Consider the following 16,457-nt stretch of genomic DNA (forward strand, 5'->3'; position numbering starts at 1 on the left):
AACAATCCGCGAAACCAGATGATGTCAGGTGTCAGATTACACGTCTGAAAACTTCACCGAGGCCGAGCCCTGCACTCTGCTGCAGTCTGGGCCACAGCTCCTGCATTTTTAATAAAAACAACTTGGATTTTTTTCCCCCATTCAAACCTCAGACATCACTTGTATTATTTATAAGACCATTGTCAAACATGAGGAGGAGCTTTGTTCGTGGATTTTATGTAAGTTTTAACTTGAAAGTAGTTCGTACTGCAAAATAACTAGTAACATTACTAATGAGTGCAATCTGTTTATAGGAAAACCAGTTCCCGTGTCTTCGTGTTGTGCTTGCAGACTCACTATCGAAACATCTGCACCAGAAGAAGCTTCACACAGAACTTCTGTAATAAACAAAGGAATTTCTGTTTTCTGTAATGAATAAAGAAATAAACTCCGGAGCAAGGTTTTAAAACCGCATGCACCATAAGCAGAAAACCAACATCTTCAAAGTTCATAGATGAAATATTAATGGGGGTTTTATTTTTTTTTATTGTTGTTGTTTTTTTCATCCTAATGTGAAACATTAAGTGAAACACAGATGAAAAACCATGTGGGTACAGGGAGTAGAAAGCATCACAAACCACAGTGTTTTTGTGTAGTATGATTGTCCACCATACACTCTGATAGCTGGAAAGGCTGATGTACATCCATTCTTTAGTCATACAGGGCAAGCAGAGAACAAGCGTTAATGTAATCAGTCAGCGATTTTTGAAGTAGGTAAGTTTCCGAAGCCTTTATTAGAGTATTAGTCTTTGAAACCTGCTGTAAAACGATATTCGTCTAAAACTTTGTCTGAAGGAGACCTGAGAAGTGCTTTCATCTTCAGCTGTACATGAACGGTGTTGCGTTATTAAACAGAGTTTCCCAGGCCAGAGCCATAATTATTCTCTGTACCATGTCGCCTGGTTATTGGTGGATGCGTACTTCCTCTTGCACTTAGTCAACGGCCTAATGTGTCAGGTCTGCGTGTATATATGAACATGTCATGTGACTCACACGGCAGTCTGGCACATGTAGTCACCCGTCTAAATATAAGAGCATCCCGTGTACCTCATATGTCCAATGATACATGGCTGTGTTGCAGCAGATTGCTCATTCATGTAATCTCAACTGAAATAGAACATGCGTATATAGGTGATGCTTGTTTTTTCCAGCGCACACAGACTTGATGTCATGTTTCCCACGATGCCATCAACGTTTTATGTTTTAGACGATATCAATAATGTCGATAAAGTTTCGAGATGTGAACAAAAGGACAATGTCAGCCATAACATTTGGTATCAGTTCCTTGTTCCCAGGGGAGAAGACTCCAATCAATATTTGTCACACCTCTTTCTTTCAGCATCGACCGACATGTGAGCGACAAAGTATCTCAAACACTTTTGGCCATAAAACTCGATGTGGATGTTAATGATCCAGAGAGGATGAATCCTAATGACTTCTCCTGTGGCACCAACATCAGTCTAAAACCTCCAATTCTTTACACAAGAAACGATCCGAATCTAATGATCAGATATTTTACAGAGATATTTTACACATTCATGCTCCTCAGAGCACGAACACATTTCATTTTGGACACTCAAACATGTGTTTTCTGTGCTATATAAATAAACTTCACTCGTACCAGAGTGTGAGATGTGCTCACAAGCTAGTTCACATATACACTCACTGAGCACTTTATTAGGAACACCTGTACACCTGCTTATTCAGTAGGTTATCTAATCAGCCAATCGCGAATAAATGAATAAAATCCTGCAGATATAGGTCAGGTGCTTTAGTTATCTTTTTCATTGCACTGTATATTGAGCTATTGCTGAGCAACTGGGACAAGTGTAAAACACAGTGTAACGGTGGTGCAGGTAGAGAAGAGTCATGGAGTCAGCCATCACCTTCCACTGGTCACACCAGACCATAGATTCAGTGTAGCAAACTGAGAGCACTTTAATGGTCTTTAATAATAACTTTACATTTGCAAAAGAATTCAAACAGTCAAAACACCCAAAATGAACTAAAGAGAATTTCAAATCTCTCTCTTAAAGTTGGCAGCTTCTCCTATAGGTCACGAACAGTCTCTCCGGTCAACTCCACTGTGTTGAGATGAAGCCCAGGCAGGGCGGCTCCAAGGCACAGCCTCTCATCACCGACAGCTCACTATCTGTCTGATCGATGGCTTTTCCTTCTCTTTTTTTTCTTTTTCTGAAGCATCTGCTCGCTGGATGTCACCAGGCGGGAGAGAGCATCTTAAGCTCCTTTAAGACTCTCCCTCCTGGTTCCTATATGGTCACTTTAGATAATGAGACTCAGGGACGATAGTGCCTCCATTGATCTATCATCCGAGCACCACAACCTCCCTCCCTCTCAGCACCGGTGAACATACCATCAGGCAGCAGGGTCACGACCTGTGTGTAAATGTGTGTGTGTGTGTGTGTGTGTGTGTGTGTGTTTGGGCTTAATGAAAGGAGCAGGCGGTGATAGATTTATAATCCAATACTCCTGACCAAGGTGGTTACCAAACGGTCGATGACTCTATTTTTACCTGGAGTGTTAGAAAATCTATTAATATCTCTACATAGGCTGATGTTGAGAAAGCATTTCTATAATCCCTGACACTCTGATGTGAGCAACGGGAGCCATTATCTTATTGTTGTTGCGATTGATTTTCTACTCTGATCTGACTTCATTGTGCTCACTGAAACGATGAAACGTAACCCGAGGCCCGGTTCGACAGCGAATTCCTGTTTTCCTCCCTCTGTTGGGCCACATCTGTTTCCCATTTCAACACACGCTGTCAAAACCTCGCCACAAAACTGCAAACAGCTCCGCTCCCAGGATGCTCTGCTCCCGTCATATGATCAACCCGCTGACTCAGACCATCACGGGATGCGCGCCTCTTGTTATTACAGAACTGACTGTGACTCCGTAATAGCGAGAAGTAACATTACATCACCGCGGCGCACAGCGCTGCAGAGGGAAACCAAACGACATCCCATTTTCTATATGCATCCTCGATCCATATAATGACTCCCTCGGGGGACAGATTACGTAACTCTAATGCCGCTCCCTGTTCAAATGAATTGTGTTTAAGCACCAGAAAACATCAGGCCTCATTCAGGTTCTTCTCCCCTGCCAATCTACTGAGAGCCCGAGAGGATTTAAATCCCGACCTGAACTGTGTGCACTTTTCAGTGACCAGTTCAGAGATTAGTGCAGCAGACACCAGAGAGGTTTTAAAGGCTTGTTTTGATTCCAGCAGATTAGACTGTGTTGTCTTTTTTTTTCATCCCAAACTCAGGTTGTTTGTCGAAGGGAGAAAAAAAAAAAAAGTTGTTGTTGTTGTTTGAGTCGCTCTTGTGTCACACACTGAACTTTTGCTGTATATTCTACAAATAAGGAAAGACAAAGTTGAAATAATAGAATCTGGAGATGAGATAAATTATTATTTTCTTATTTACATTATTTATATTTTACATTTATAACTGTGCCTCCTCCACTCAGACTAGTTTCAGGTTACATCCCTGTTCATCCAGTCATATAAAATATAATATATATATATTGTCATAATTGCTGTGAAAGTCTTGAATAATGGCAAAAAAAGTGTTTTGTGTGGTCACATTGACCTTGACCTTTGACCTTTGACCATCAAACTCTAATCAGTTCATCCTTGAGTGAAAATTAATGTTTGTTCAAAATTTTAAAGAAGTCCCGTCAAGGCGTATCGGGTCCTCGGGACATACCTGAGAACAACATGCCTCCCTCTGGCTGTCGCCGGTGCGGAGGAATAATAATCGATTTTTGAAGACAGAGATATAAAGTCTGGAGATTCAGCAGCTCCGGAGGCGGCGGTGATGGTCTGATGGTAGCGGCTTGGATTAAAAACATTCCCTCTGAACATCTTTTGACCTCTTTACCGGCAGCACCCGAACCACCTTTAGATCGTTTTTCAATACTCAAATCGGATTATTTCTGAACAGAACTGTGTGTTCTCTTCTCTGACCAGTTCACATGAGAGAACCAGACATCAGAAAGCCTTTTAAATTCTTACATTCATCCAGACAGATTAGATCAAATGTAAAATATTCACATGCTGGGACTGTGCAATGAAAAGTTCTTTTAATATCTATTCTGGTAGAAAACAAGTTACTTTTTAATACTGTAATACTTTGTGTTGCTGTTTGTGAGTACAATGCATTAAGAGACGCTATAATTGGAAAAACTGTGACCTGGTTTTTGCAGCTCTTTGATAATATTCAGACAGACTGAGGTCAGTGCTGCCACCAGGTGAATCAAGGTGCAACCAAAATAAGGCTGGAAATGAAAAACCACCACTGACGTTCACAATAAAAGCACATGTAGTCACATAATCGGGGTTAGGAGGGTCAAGAGGATGTTGTCAGAATGTGAAACGAGGTTGAACTAATCCAGACTGTTCAGTAGGTTAATTAGAGGTAAGGTGAATGAGTCCAGAGGGAGATCCAGGGGTCCTCCTGGCCATAAAGGTTGGTGTGGAACAAAAATACAGACAAGAGCAAGGACAACAGACAACATACTAGCAGACACAATGAATCACTGGTACATCCTGGATCCAGGTCAGAAGGTTAGTTTAAATTATTCAAATTAACCGTGGGGAAAGTTACTTTGGTCGAGGTAAATCCTTTGAAACGTTATCTTCACTGACATAACTCTGTGTCATTTAAAAGGTCATTCATAGTTCTTAGTTATGGAGAATTACCAAGACACCGCTGCAGCAGCTCTACTGAGCTTTTTAGCCTCTTTTAGCTCCTTTTTTGTTGCCACATTTACTTTCAGTTTCACTACTGTGCCACAGTTAGTGACTAGCTGGTGAAGAAAGTGGAAAACCTGCTGCCACATATTTTTCCTAAAATGCTAAAATGAAGAAATAAATACTGGATTTTACATTTGTCAGGTGGAAACAAGCAGTGTCACGTGCCACTCCCTTAAATGTTCCACTTTTTCATGCTTTGAAAAGATATTTTCATGATGAAATCTATAAACTAACTGGAATACATTAGCAAGATACTGTATTTCAACAATTACCGTCTATATTGCCGTAAAGTCTGATATGGACATTCGATGGGATATTCTGTGAATTGTCCTTCAGCGCTGCAAGCTAACCTTAGCATTCACACGGATGACTGTGCAAAAATGTGGAAACAGGAACAGGATGATCAGAAAAAAAAATGGATGGAAATTTTGACCTATTTATGTTGCTACATGAAAAAAAAAAAAAAAAAACAGTGAATCACAAAAATCATTAACTTTATTCTCCAGGGACCTTGTCTCTGAACCAATTCATTCGTGTTAGGAAGACTAACTGACAGATCATCTGACCACCATTACCACAGGACCATGATGCAGTGTGGCTAAAAAAGGAGAAAAAAAAAATAGCTCCATAAATATACAAAACAGAAAGAGCAGGAAACAGGGAGATAATGGACAGCGTGTGGGTGGGTGAACACATTGATGAGAACGCTGTTATCCTCCTTAGCATTCACGCCTCAGGGGTCAGGCTCTATTTCCAATATGCTTCCCTTGATCTACACCATTAATCAGTGTCTCCTTCCTTTCTGGGTTCGCTCAGTGCCAAAATAAAATATATATATGGGGGGTGGGGGGGTGTTGGGTGTCAAGCTGCTGGATGGAGTCATGCCGTTATTTTACAACCGTCACACGTGTAAGATAAACTGCACACGAGCTGGATCACCTTGAAGGCGCAGTAGTGATTGATGGTGCTCTTCGTGTCAATACTCCAGACCGATGGAAAAGTGTTTTAAACATATAGAATATTGACATTTGGTTAAGTTTCGAGACAAATGGGAGAAACCATTTTATTCCTGCTGGAGTTTGAAACACGTTTTAGCCTCCGGTCTCTGCGTGGGTGGTGTTCTGAGACGGAGCTCGCTGGTGGATCTCTGCCTAAAAGATGCCAATTCTTTTTAGAGTAATGCCTCTGGACTTTGGCAAGTGCAGGCAGGTTTTAGCTGAGCTGAGGTGCCTGGTATTGGTCTATTTCAGTTACATGTTATTGCACTAATATTCTTCAATCTACTATTGCTGTCTAACCATTTTAACATCACCCTTCTTGCTTTATTGATTTGTATTTTGTTTCATTTTAAGGTATTATTTTTTGATTTACTTTCTACATCATACTTTTCTTATTAAATTAAATTAAATTAAATCAAATCAGTTTGTGTCTGAGGTTTGTCTTCTCTCAAATAACATCCAGTTTCATCTATTCACTGTCGGCTTCAAGTTCTGTTGTTATTTGTTCCTTTTTAAAATTCACCTCAGTTCCGTTGACTTTTTTTCTGACCATTCATCTAAAAGCAAATGGAAAAAAATATACATACAGTATATATGTTGACTCTTGATGAGCAGACTCTATCTGTTGGTAAGTGAGTATGTAAATAAATAAACCATTTTTCAATTTAGAATCTGATTGTTTTCCCCAATGTTCTCACTATTTGAAATGCTCGTCGCTCCACATGCATTAATGCAGTTCTTTGCTTCCACTCAGGACCAGCACATCATGTAACGCAGGTTCTGAACTCTTGTGGTCTAAAAAGGTGCAATAATCAAAAACCTGCAAAGTCAGGAAATTTACAGAAATACACAGAAAATACAGAAAAGAAGGACGCATTTGAAAGAACCTTCAAAATGACTAGTGGCGCCGCTGTGACTCAATCAGTCTTCAAACGCAGCCTCTGAAGGATGCGGCCTCTGATTGGGTGTACCAGGTGTACCAGGACTGCTGACGAACCCAGGTGCTGCCACTTTACTGATGAGCCCTTCTGCCACACCCACCTCCACTTATAAACCATGTGATAACAAAACAGGTAAGTAGTCACATGTCAGGTGTAGATGTTTTATTCAGCTGCAGCTTCAGTGAACAATAACACAATCATGTGGCCTATAAGAGATAAAGTGTGACTGTGAGCGCTGAATCCAGCTGTGACATCTGCACAGTATGTGTGCGTCTGCGTGAGCATGTATGGGGACCGTGGACCATCAGCTCGCTCACATTGGATCTTTACTTTCTCTTCGTCTTCGTCACATGCCGAGGAGAAAAATTATCAACGAATCCCGTCAGAAACTGGCAGCTAAAACTAAGTCATTCATGATTCCTGGTATCTAAATCTCTTTATGGCGTGGCCCGCTGTGCATCTGTGCATCTGGGCCTTCCTGTTGATGCACACATGTGCCGCGATGTTTAAGGGATTAGTATTCAATGGAAGCTGAGAGAGAGAGAGAGAGAGAGAGAGAGAGAGGGAGAATGAGAGAAAACCCCACATATCACGCACACTGAAATGAAAACCCGCTTCACAAACACAAGCTGCCAGCACACATTCATAATTTTTCCAGCGGTTGATCTGTCACGTGCTGCTGATCCGCCTCCCAAGTTCGCTCTTTAGGGATTAGCAGTCAAAGTGCTGTGGTGTCGTTACGCTTCCCGTCCTTTAATTTATATTTTTAGACGAGGGTTCCACAGAAATTGCTGACGCTGAAAAGTAAATGAGGCTTAAGGCTCGTAGCTTAAGTGACACTCTCTTTATAGCGGTGCCAATATTTTAACCCTAAAGAATATCTGAGCGCTCGGCATCAGCTGGACTCTCATTAGCGGCGGCAACAGCTGATGCCTCAACACGGATTTAAAAGCTAAAAGGTCTATTTGTGCTTGTATGCTTTGTTCTGTGGAAGAGCATTAGTGCGACCTTTGAAACCAGTTGATCGTCCATCACAGCTCCCATTCATAAAGATGAGAGATTTACATTGGCGGGTTTATGGAGGTTTAATTGTCGGAAGCTTCAGAGAAGAGAATGTTTAATAGAAAGATAATAAAATGGGAGATCAAAAAATTATCTGCCAACGTTTGCGCCAGATCCTTTGAAAGAACAGTTTAACTACTTTCTGCAGGATTTGAATGCAGATTATTTCTATACAATCTATATTCTATATGCTAGAGAATAAGGAGTATTTGGTATTTTCCTTGGTTTCATTTCCTGTTCGTCACAAGTAGCTTTCATTTCTACCTCTTCACCATCTTGGGTTGAGGGAAGACAATGGCCGTCGTTCGTTCTCTCCCCGTCATTACGGGACAAACCGGATCTGCTCATAAGAAATAATCCCCATGTAATGATCGTGGTTATGCGTATAGGCCGGGCCTGTGGATGGCAGCAGGATGACCAGATGTCACTGGCAGCCATTACAAAAAGGATGAGCACTTGAGAACCCCTCCCCACCTCTTCCTCCTCCTCCTCCTCCTCCTCCTCATCCCGTCATTCTCCCCCACCCTCAAGCACTTCCAGTTGGCTCACCGCACTGAGGTGCATGTTGGGCGGAAGCCAGTGTTGCTTTGCTGATACAGACATTAAATTAAATATTATATCAGCCAGTCAGCATTCTGGCAGAGAGTTTTCCTACGCTGTAATGGACACAGCGAGCCGACCTATAGCTTAAAGAAGCTCGATGTTATTGGTTTCAGGGGAGAGTTTTAGTTTCCCATGATGCTCTAAACTCTGACATGAAGACAATTCAGGAGAAACCCCAGTGTACTAGTGGTACTTCAAGATGAAAGTGTAAACCTGCTCTCGCTCTTGAACTCATTGCATTAATTAATTTGTGTATCCGTACATGTGCAATCTAGGCAATCAATATCATGCCTGATTGGGTTTTTCAAATACATTCGTTTGTTTTTGGAACAAGCGGGAAAAGGAAGCACAGTGTTAGCTCAGTGTTTGCAGCATGCTTCACAATCATTGGCTCATTCACTGCTCACGTTCATGCAGGTGTGCAGCGAGGACGTTATGACCAGACACTTTATCACTGTTACTCTGTTGATTACGCTCTCGCCAACGCCGTTTGCCGCCGCACCACCACCTTCCTCCGGCCCAACCTCCTTGTCGATTTAACTAAGATTTATGTTCATTTATGTTTATTAGGAGGATTAGCTGCCTCAGCAAAATCCTCACTGCTGCTCCTTCTTCTTCTTCTTCTTCGAGAGCTCATTCAAACACACGGCCAATTAACTTGCACATCCAGCAGACGTGGGACAACATTAGCATTAGCATTTGGAGTTGTGTTACAGGCCTCCTGAGCTCCGTTTGGATGTCCACCAATGCTGTTTACTGATTTTCTGCACCTAGCTAGTTGCCAATTTTGTCTGCGTGGTGATTGGTGTTGGGCATTGGGTTTATCAAACTATATCATATCATCTATTTGCTTAAAAAGGTCCCATGTAAGTCTAAAGGTCTCTGTCCATGTGTAGTGTGATTATAGATCAGGTCTAGCTTCTATATTAATAATGTGAAAGTATCAAAGCCTCAGTCCACAGAGAAATACACACAGCTTGTATTCAGAAACTGAGCCTTAAAACCAGCCGTCAGGACTTCTGGAACTTTGTGATGTCACAACAAAGCAGTCACTGTCCCCTAAGCCCCGCCCACCTGGACCCACCATCCAAATCAGTGTTTTACCTGAAATCTGCTATATTTTTATTGGATCACTCAGAAAGCAGCCAGCCAATCAGGAGAGAGGCTCAGAGCCTCCTCTTTTCTGATTGGCTCAATGACCTGTTGTTACTAGAGCTCCAGAGAGAAGCCTGAGAGAGCAGATGTAAAACTACATTTCGATGGTTCTTAAAACCACAAATATATCTTCTTATTGATCAACACTTCAAAATAAAACACAGGAGAAGTGGATGTTTTGTGAAACCTCAAAGCAATTAGCTTACAGAGGCAAAAAAACCCAATTCAAAATAATGATTCATCTAGTTTTAAAGATCAACATCAAACATGAGAAATTACTAAAGTCTAAAGATTGTATTGTAAAGCAGAATCCTATTCTCCTAAATTAGTCATCATTTTGCGTCAAATAAAGTAGAAGACACTGAAAGTTACACAACTCTCCTGTTTTCCCACACACACATTAACTCACAAACAGACAGGGAAACAGAGGAGGGCAATGAGAGGTAACCAACCCCGCAAATTACTCTCCTCACATGGATATAGACACGATGGACGTCAGCTGTTTATTTTTGTCGAGCAAAGCGAGAGGCCACATGCTGTTAAGAAACCGGTCACGTTTCTGCCTAATCAGGCAGAAACTGCTCTCTGCAAATTACACTAACTCAAAGGATTGGGGATTGAAGCCAATTAGGTTCCTAGGTACATTTTATTATTAAGATATTGACATACAGTTGTACAATTGATATTATTTATAGTACGGTTTTCCTAATCATCGGGCTGTGGTGTGAATATATAATCAGCTCTTTATTGACCAGTAACTTGTCTCTCCGTTAGTTTTAGGATTTCGACAGGAGCTTGTCCTGGAGGCCAAAGGTCAAGCTTCATGATTCCTCCTTCCTAATTGGCTTCAGTTTCCCATTGTTCGTTTCAGGTAGTTGCTGACTCCTCTTGAAGTACCACATCTAATTAAACACTTTGGATTTGGCACCGTCCTCCCAAAACACTGACGGTTGCAGCTTCATATGTAGATTTCCAGTTTACCTTCAGGCTACACTGTTCTGTTCATATACAATTATTGATTAGCTGTCTATGCGCTTTTCGTTTCCTTTACTGCATCTGAAAAACTTCAGGGTGTAGGGTGGATATCTAAAGAGCCATAACACTTCTTACATTCTGGAAAAAGTGCTTTTATTGTTTCATTCTTTACATCTTTTCTGTTTAGTTGCTGGTGTGCAGGCGACCTCACGTAACCTCTTACACCTGCCTCTGTATCGACTGCGGTCTCCCCTCCTCTCGACTCATCCTCCCCGGCAGATGCTCAACGCCCGGCTTCAGGGAAAAGAGGAAGAGCGCGAGGCTTGCCCCGCTCTAATCAGAGAACCACAGGCGAACGGATGAGGATTAATTAAAGTGGAATGTGAGGTTGAGCCCCAATCCAGCATCGCCTACTGGGAGCCAAAACGCGGGAAGCAAAGCATCCTGAAAATCTGCTTAGGTGTGTGGAAAACAATCTCAGCGTTGTGAGGAAAAATCCCTGATTGCATAGACAATTTTTGAACACCCACAGAGTCGACACTTTTGTCAAATCTTTGCCACGGTTGTTGTCATGGTAACAATCTGTCGCTGTGGTGAAATAAACATCCCAGATTTAATTCTGGCAGGTGTTTGTTACAATCCTGAACATTTGAAACTAAAACACAGCTACATCCTATCCAAACAACTGGACCAAGAGCACCTGGGGAAGCTGGGTGAAAGCAAAAGGAGACCAGCTACAGGACTGTGATATGTTATTTTAGGAGTAGGAGGGGGAATTCAAAAGCTAAACTACAATTAAATGTATTTAATTATTATTTTCACACAGATCTGATGTATCACAAAGGGAAAAGGTGTAAAACAGAGATGTGTTGTGTACATAAGGTCCAGTTCAAGTCCTGATGGAAACTGAACTGAACTACAGATGTGAAAGCCTCGCTAGTGGTTCCTTTCAACATTTTCACAGAGTTACAGAAAAGGGTGTAAATGGCTACGTTTCGCTCTTTCAGACCGCCTTTAATTTAAGGTGGATGCCCACAGCAAATTTCTTGCAAACCGGCCAACAACTGTGAAAGCATAATTCTTTAGAACCAGAAAGTTGAAAGAGCAGAAGGACCAACTGATCAGCTCTTCTTCATAAGTGTGGTGTCAAAGTCAGACACCACCAGGCCTCCTTCCTCGAGGACTCACCACGGTCGTCACTCTCGTTCCATGCGGGAGCTGCAGGAGTGAGTTCTGCTTTTGATGTGTCTCGGTGTCGCCTGAGTCGAGGTCATTTGTTCAACTTTTTTAATTCAAAACACGAGAGACACAATTTAACATGAATGCAGAAACTTTATTTATAGGAATAGAGTCTTATGAATGGCTGCCAGTCTGAGATGACCTGAGGAGGCCTTGACACTGGTGGCGAAGGGTCAAAGTTGCAAGCAGCTCAGACTGCGATGGCAGCAGAGAGCGACGACAGGGGTGAGATGGTTTGAATGTTCTTCAGCTGAGATGATCACCGGATGATGAGTGAAAGCTGGCTGACGGTTTTCTTCCTGCTTCAAGTCGCACTCAAGGTTCAAGTGAGCAGAAGTTTCGAATCAAACTTATATTTTATGAAGTGACTTTAATTTAGATTCTGCCCACGTCTGCAGACAACCTCAGTTTTGGGTGTTTGCTCTCACCTCAGCCTCTGTTTGCCTTTTTTTCATTCTTTTTTTTTTTTTTTTTGTGTTCTCGTCTGTTCCTGCCGCTCATGAATGAAGCTCTGACAGGCACACATGCTACAATCCAGAGGGAAGGTCTCTTTGGACGGGTGACTTTGCATTTTTTAGGCTGGGATGCATTCACTGTGAAAATGTTTCTGCAGCCGTTTACAACAGCTGAATGCTTGAATAGTTCAGCATAGTTCAGCAGTGGCCTTTGAGGTATGTTTGCTCCCATTTGGTAGGTGTGCAGACCAATGCAGAAGGAAGGCATGAAAAGAAAAAAAAGAAAAACACAGTGTACCAAATGACCTTTAATGCACCGTGTAACATTTTTGAATATTTAAAAACCTTTATTTTCAACATTCCCTTTGATTTATTTGCAGAGGACACACGGTGGCATCTATTCAGCTCGTTAGTGGAGATCAGACAGCAACCGGCACTTTGTGGTGGATTAAACCTGCTGTTGCAGTTTATGTTCAAAACATACATTTGACCTGCTTTGGGATCCAGAGACACTTAGAGAAGCTGCAACAGATTTTTCTTCAAGGGCATTTAAAGTCTGCAGGAAGGAAATTTCATTTAGTGTGTGTGTATTCTCTAACTTTTATGCTTGTGAGGACAAAGGTTAGAGCAGAGACAACCTCCTGTCCGAAACAAGCCCTTAGGCCATCTGTGCAAGCAGCTTATCTAATCATATAGTTACTCTGCACGGCATTACCTTGGCTTTCAGTTCTACTGTAAGGAACCTTGAAGCCATGTCCTTTGCCTCACACATAAAACGAGTCTGTAGGACAGCCTTCTTCCACCTGTGCAGTACTGCGAAAATGAGAAAACATCCTGTCTCTGAAGGAGGGAACTAGTCCATACATGTGTTCGAAGTACTATATCGAAGTACTGTAATTCCTTCTTTTCAGGATGTCCAGCCAAAATGCTGCAGCGTGAGTTCTGACAGGAACTAGAAAAGTAGATCACATCTCTCCAGTGCATCGGCTTCCTGTGAAATATAAAAGAGTTTTCAAAATCCTTCTCCTTATGTACAAAGCCCCTAATGAACATCGCATCTTAAAGAACTCATATTACTACTTCTGGAATGGGAGGCAGAGCCTTCAGCTATCAGGCTCCTCCCCCTCAGAACCGGCTCCTGGTCTGGGTTCGGGTTGCAGACTTCCTCTCTACATTTAAGATCAGACTTGAAGCTTTCCTCTTTGATAAGGTTTATAGTTAAGGGCTGGCTCAGGTGAGTCTGCTGAGGGAAGTCCCATGATGCACTGAGCACTTCTCCTCTCTCTCCTCATGCATTTTATGACACTACTCCCGGACATTAACTGCTGCCGTAGAGAGGTGCTATTTAAGGCGACGCTCCTATGGGTCGTATCGGAGGGAAGCGTTGTTAGAATAAGATTTACTGCAGATTAACGGCGCCAGTTGGAAGAGTGATGTTGGACATTAGAAAGGTTTTCGGGAAATTGGATTGAAGCAAGAAATTCAGTGTGTATCCTAATCGGTTCGATTGTAAAATCTTCTCCCACCACCGTGTCTGTCCTTCATGGATGCTGAAAGTGTTGTCATCTGAAGTCAGTCACACTGAACAGTAGCAGATAATGGACCAGTGTCTGGTTTAGAGGGGGGAAAAGGTCAGAGCCAAACAAGACGATGATGAGAAGGAGTCACTTTGTTCTGGACGAGCTGCTGCGATAAACAACAGCTGTGCACTTTGTTTTTCACTTTTAAAGTCCGAACAAGTGAAGTCTGTCTGCTGATGATCCTGGTTTAACAGCACTGACCTGAACTGAGCTGAACTGAGAAGTCTGATGGACCATTAATGTTTTAAAATCAAGAGTTTGAAGGTTTTTTTTTTTCAGATTACATTTGCAGCCTCATTAATAAGCAGTGTGTGCATGAGTTTGTTTCTACATTAGTGTTTATGAGTGTGCATGAGAGGGGGGTGGGGGTGGGGTGGTGGTGGTGGTGGGGGGGGTGTTTCTTGCTACTACCACAGGGTCGGAGCCCACTCATCTTTATCGTATCCAGCTGTTGTTCAATCCACAGATTTGGCTGAACCATGCATATCTGCCCATCTCTCCCTCCAAGCTGTGATAGTAATGTACTGTCCTGGAAACACGCCAGCACTCACTCAGTGTAGAGGATAAAAAAACAGGGAAAGAAAAAAAAAATCACAAATCCCCTTAGAGCTGACAGCTTGGGGATTTTGCCACCCATATTATTATTATTTGCACGTCTCCAGCACCCTGGATGTGAACAGTTAGTTTGTTGACAAAAAGCTGTTTATGCATCAACCTGTTGGGATTGCAGCTGGGTTTCTATTAAAGGAGTGCTTTATTAATTTTCTGCAGCCACTAACAATGGTGAAAAAAGCACCTTTGTCTTAAAGCATATGTTTATATTTTGTGTCAGTAAAAGAACATTTTCAAACAGGGTCGGGTCGCGGTGGCAGCAGCAAGTAGTCCAGATGTCCCCCTCCCCCCGACCATTTCCAACTCCCCCTGGGTGATCGTGAGGCGTTCGCAGGCCAGATGAAATACCAGTTGGACGAGCCTGGAAGACCTCCGCTGGGAGGCGCCCAGGAGGCATCCTAATCACATGCCCAAATCCCCTCACCTCGGCTCCCACCCCCTACCTCTACTCCGAGCTCCCTCCAGATGCCCCAGCTCCTCCCCCTGTCTCTGAGGCTGAGCTCAGCTGATCATCTCTGTTGGTCATGATAACGTTGCACTTACCAAATGAATTGCTAAGATCTAAGTTAAACTAGAGAAGAAGTACAAGTTGTCAGACGATCAAACAGTCCTTGAACGTTGCCTGATTTTATTCGCTGATTAATTTTGTGAGTATAACATCATTTTTATAGTTCTGGCCATTGGTGGCCAGAACTATAAAAATAAGACCAAAGTTGTACATTTGAAAACAGAATTATCCATCGATGAAAAGTTCTACTTTCAACTCCTGCTCAAAGAGGCTATTTGTAAGTTTGGATGCTGAACTCGCAACGGTTCTTCTCGACTGCTAAGTAAACAGCTGTTAATGCTAACGTTAGCTATGCAGCAGTAGCAACATTTACAAATAGCTCCCTTAATGAAAAAAATAAATCCCCAAATCTTAAAACTGCGTCCCAGCTCGCTGACATTTTGGGGCGTTATTTGTCATATTTCAGAAGCAGTTCATACATCCAAATGGTTCCAGTAACAATTCACCTGCAGCTTCCCTCAGAAGTTTCTTTCCGTGTCTGCAATGTTCCTGTGAGGTTAAAGATCCTGAGGTTCCTAAATTGTACTTTAAACACTGCAAACAACGTTCTACTCCACATTTTTATAAATAATCATCCAGAAATCATTAGTATTTGTTCCCGGAGAGTTTCTGCATAATCATGAAGCAAAAAGAACTTAGGGTCAGGTGACCTTCATCAGTGTTGACATTGTGCAGTAGATGATTTTATTGTTTTCCACTATTGCTTTTTCCTCCCACGCACCTGTCCGTGTGCAGGTGCACAATGACTATTTCTTTTGCATAACCACGCAGGATTTCAAACTGGGAGACATCTGGGAGATGCCAGCACATAAAAGCAGATTACAGATGTCGACCGCATGAAGAGAGAAAAACATATTACTTGGTTTCATTTGTTAAGACACAAGGTCGCCAACAGTTGGGCAGTCAGCAAAGGCAAAGCAGTCCAAGCTTGAGTAGAAAGGCAGGTGGAGCTAGATATGAAATGCTACGGCTGTGATGCAATAAACAATCTGATGAATGTGTAAGGAGGGGCTGACTGGAGGCAGTGCATGCAGGCACGCACTGATGAGGTGACAGGATTGGTACAGCAGGGTCTGGAGTGACTGGCAGACGTGGTGCAAATGAATCCCTCCACATGTAGATGATGTTACGGGAACAAACATTCTCGGAACCAATGAACTAAACTGTAATGCATCGTTCTTTGAAGGCTGAAATAAGAAAAAAAAAACAAAAAAACATGGTGGTTTCCAGGAATGTCACATTTTCTTTTCTCTGTCTTCATTAAAATGTAAAGGTTAGAGTCCGAGGCTGGTCAGACCGCTGCCAGTGCTGTCAAACTTTGATCATGCATAACATTTTATGAACCATAAAGCCTATTTTATATGCACACCATTATACCCAGCACATAGTGCAGTCAAAGAAAATGTGGTTTCCATATGTGTGGAAGTAGGGCAGCAAATTCAAAGAAATC

Source organism: Seriola aureovittata, chromosome 7 (assembly GCF_021018895.1).
Source record: "Seriola aureovittata isolate HTS-2021-v1 ecotype China chromosome 7, ASM2101889v1, whole genome shotgun sequence".
NCBI lineage: Eukaryota > Metazoa > Chordata > Actinopteri > Carangiformes > Carangidae > Seriola > Seriola aureovittata.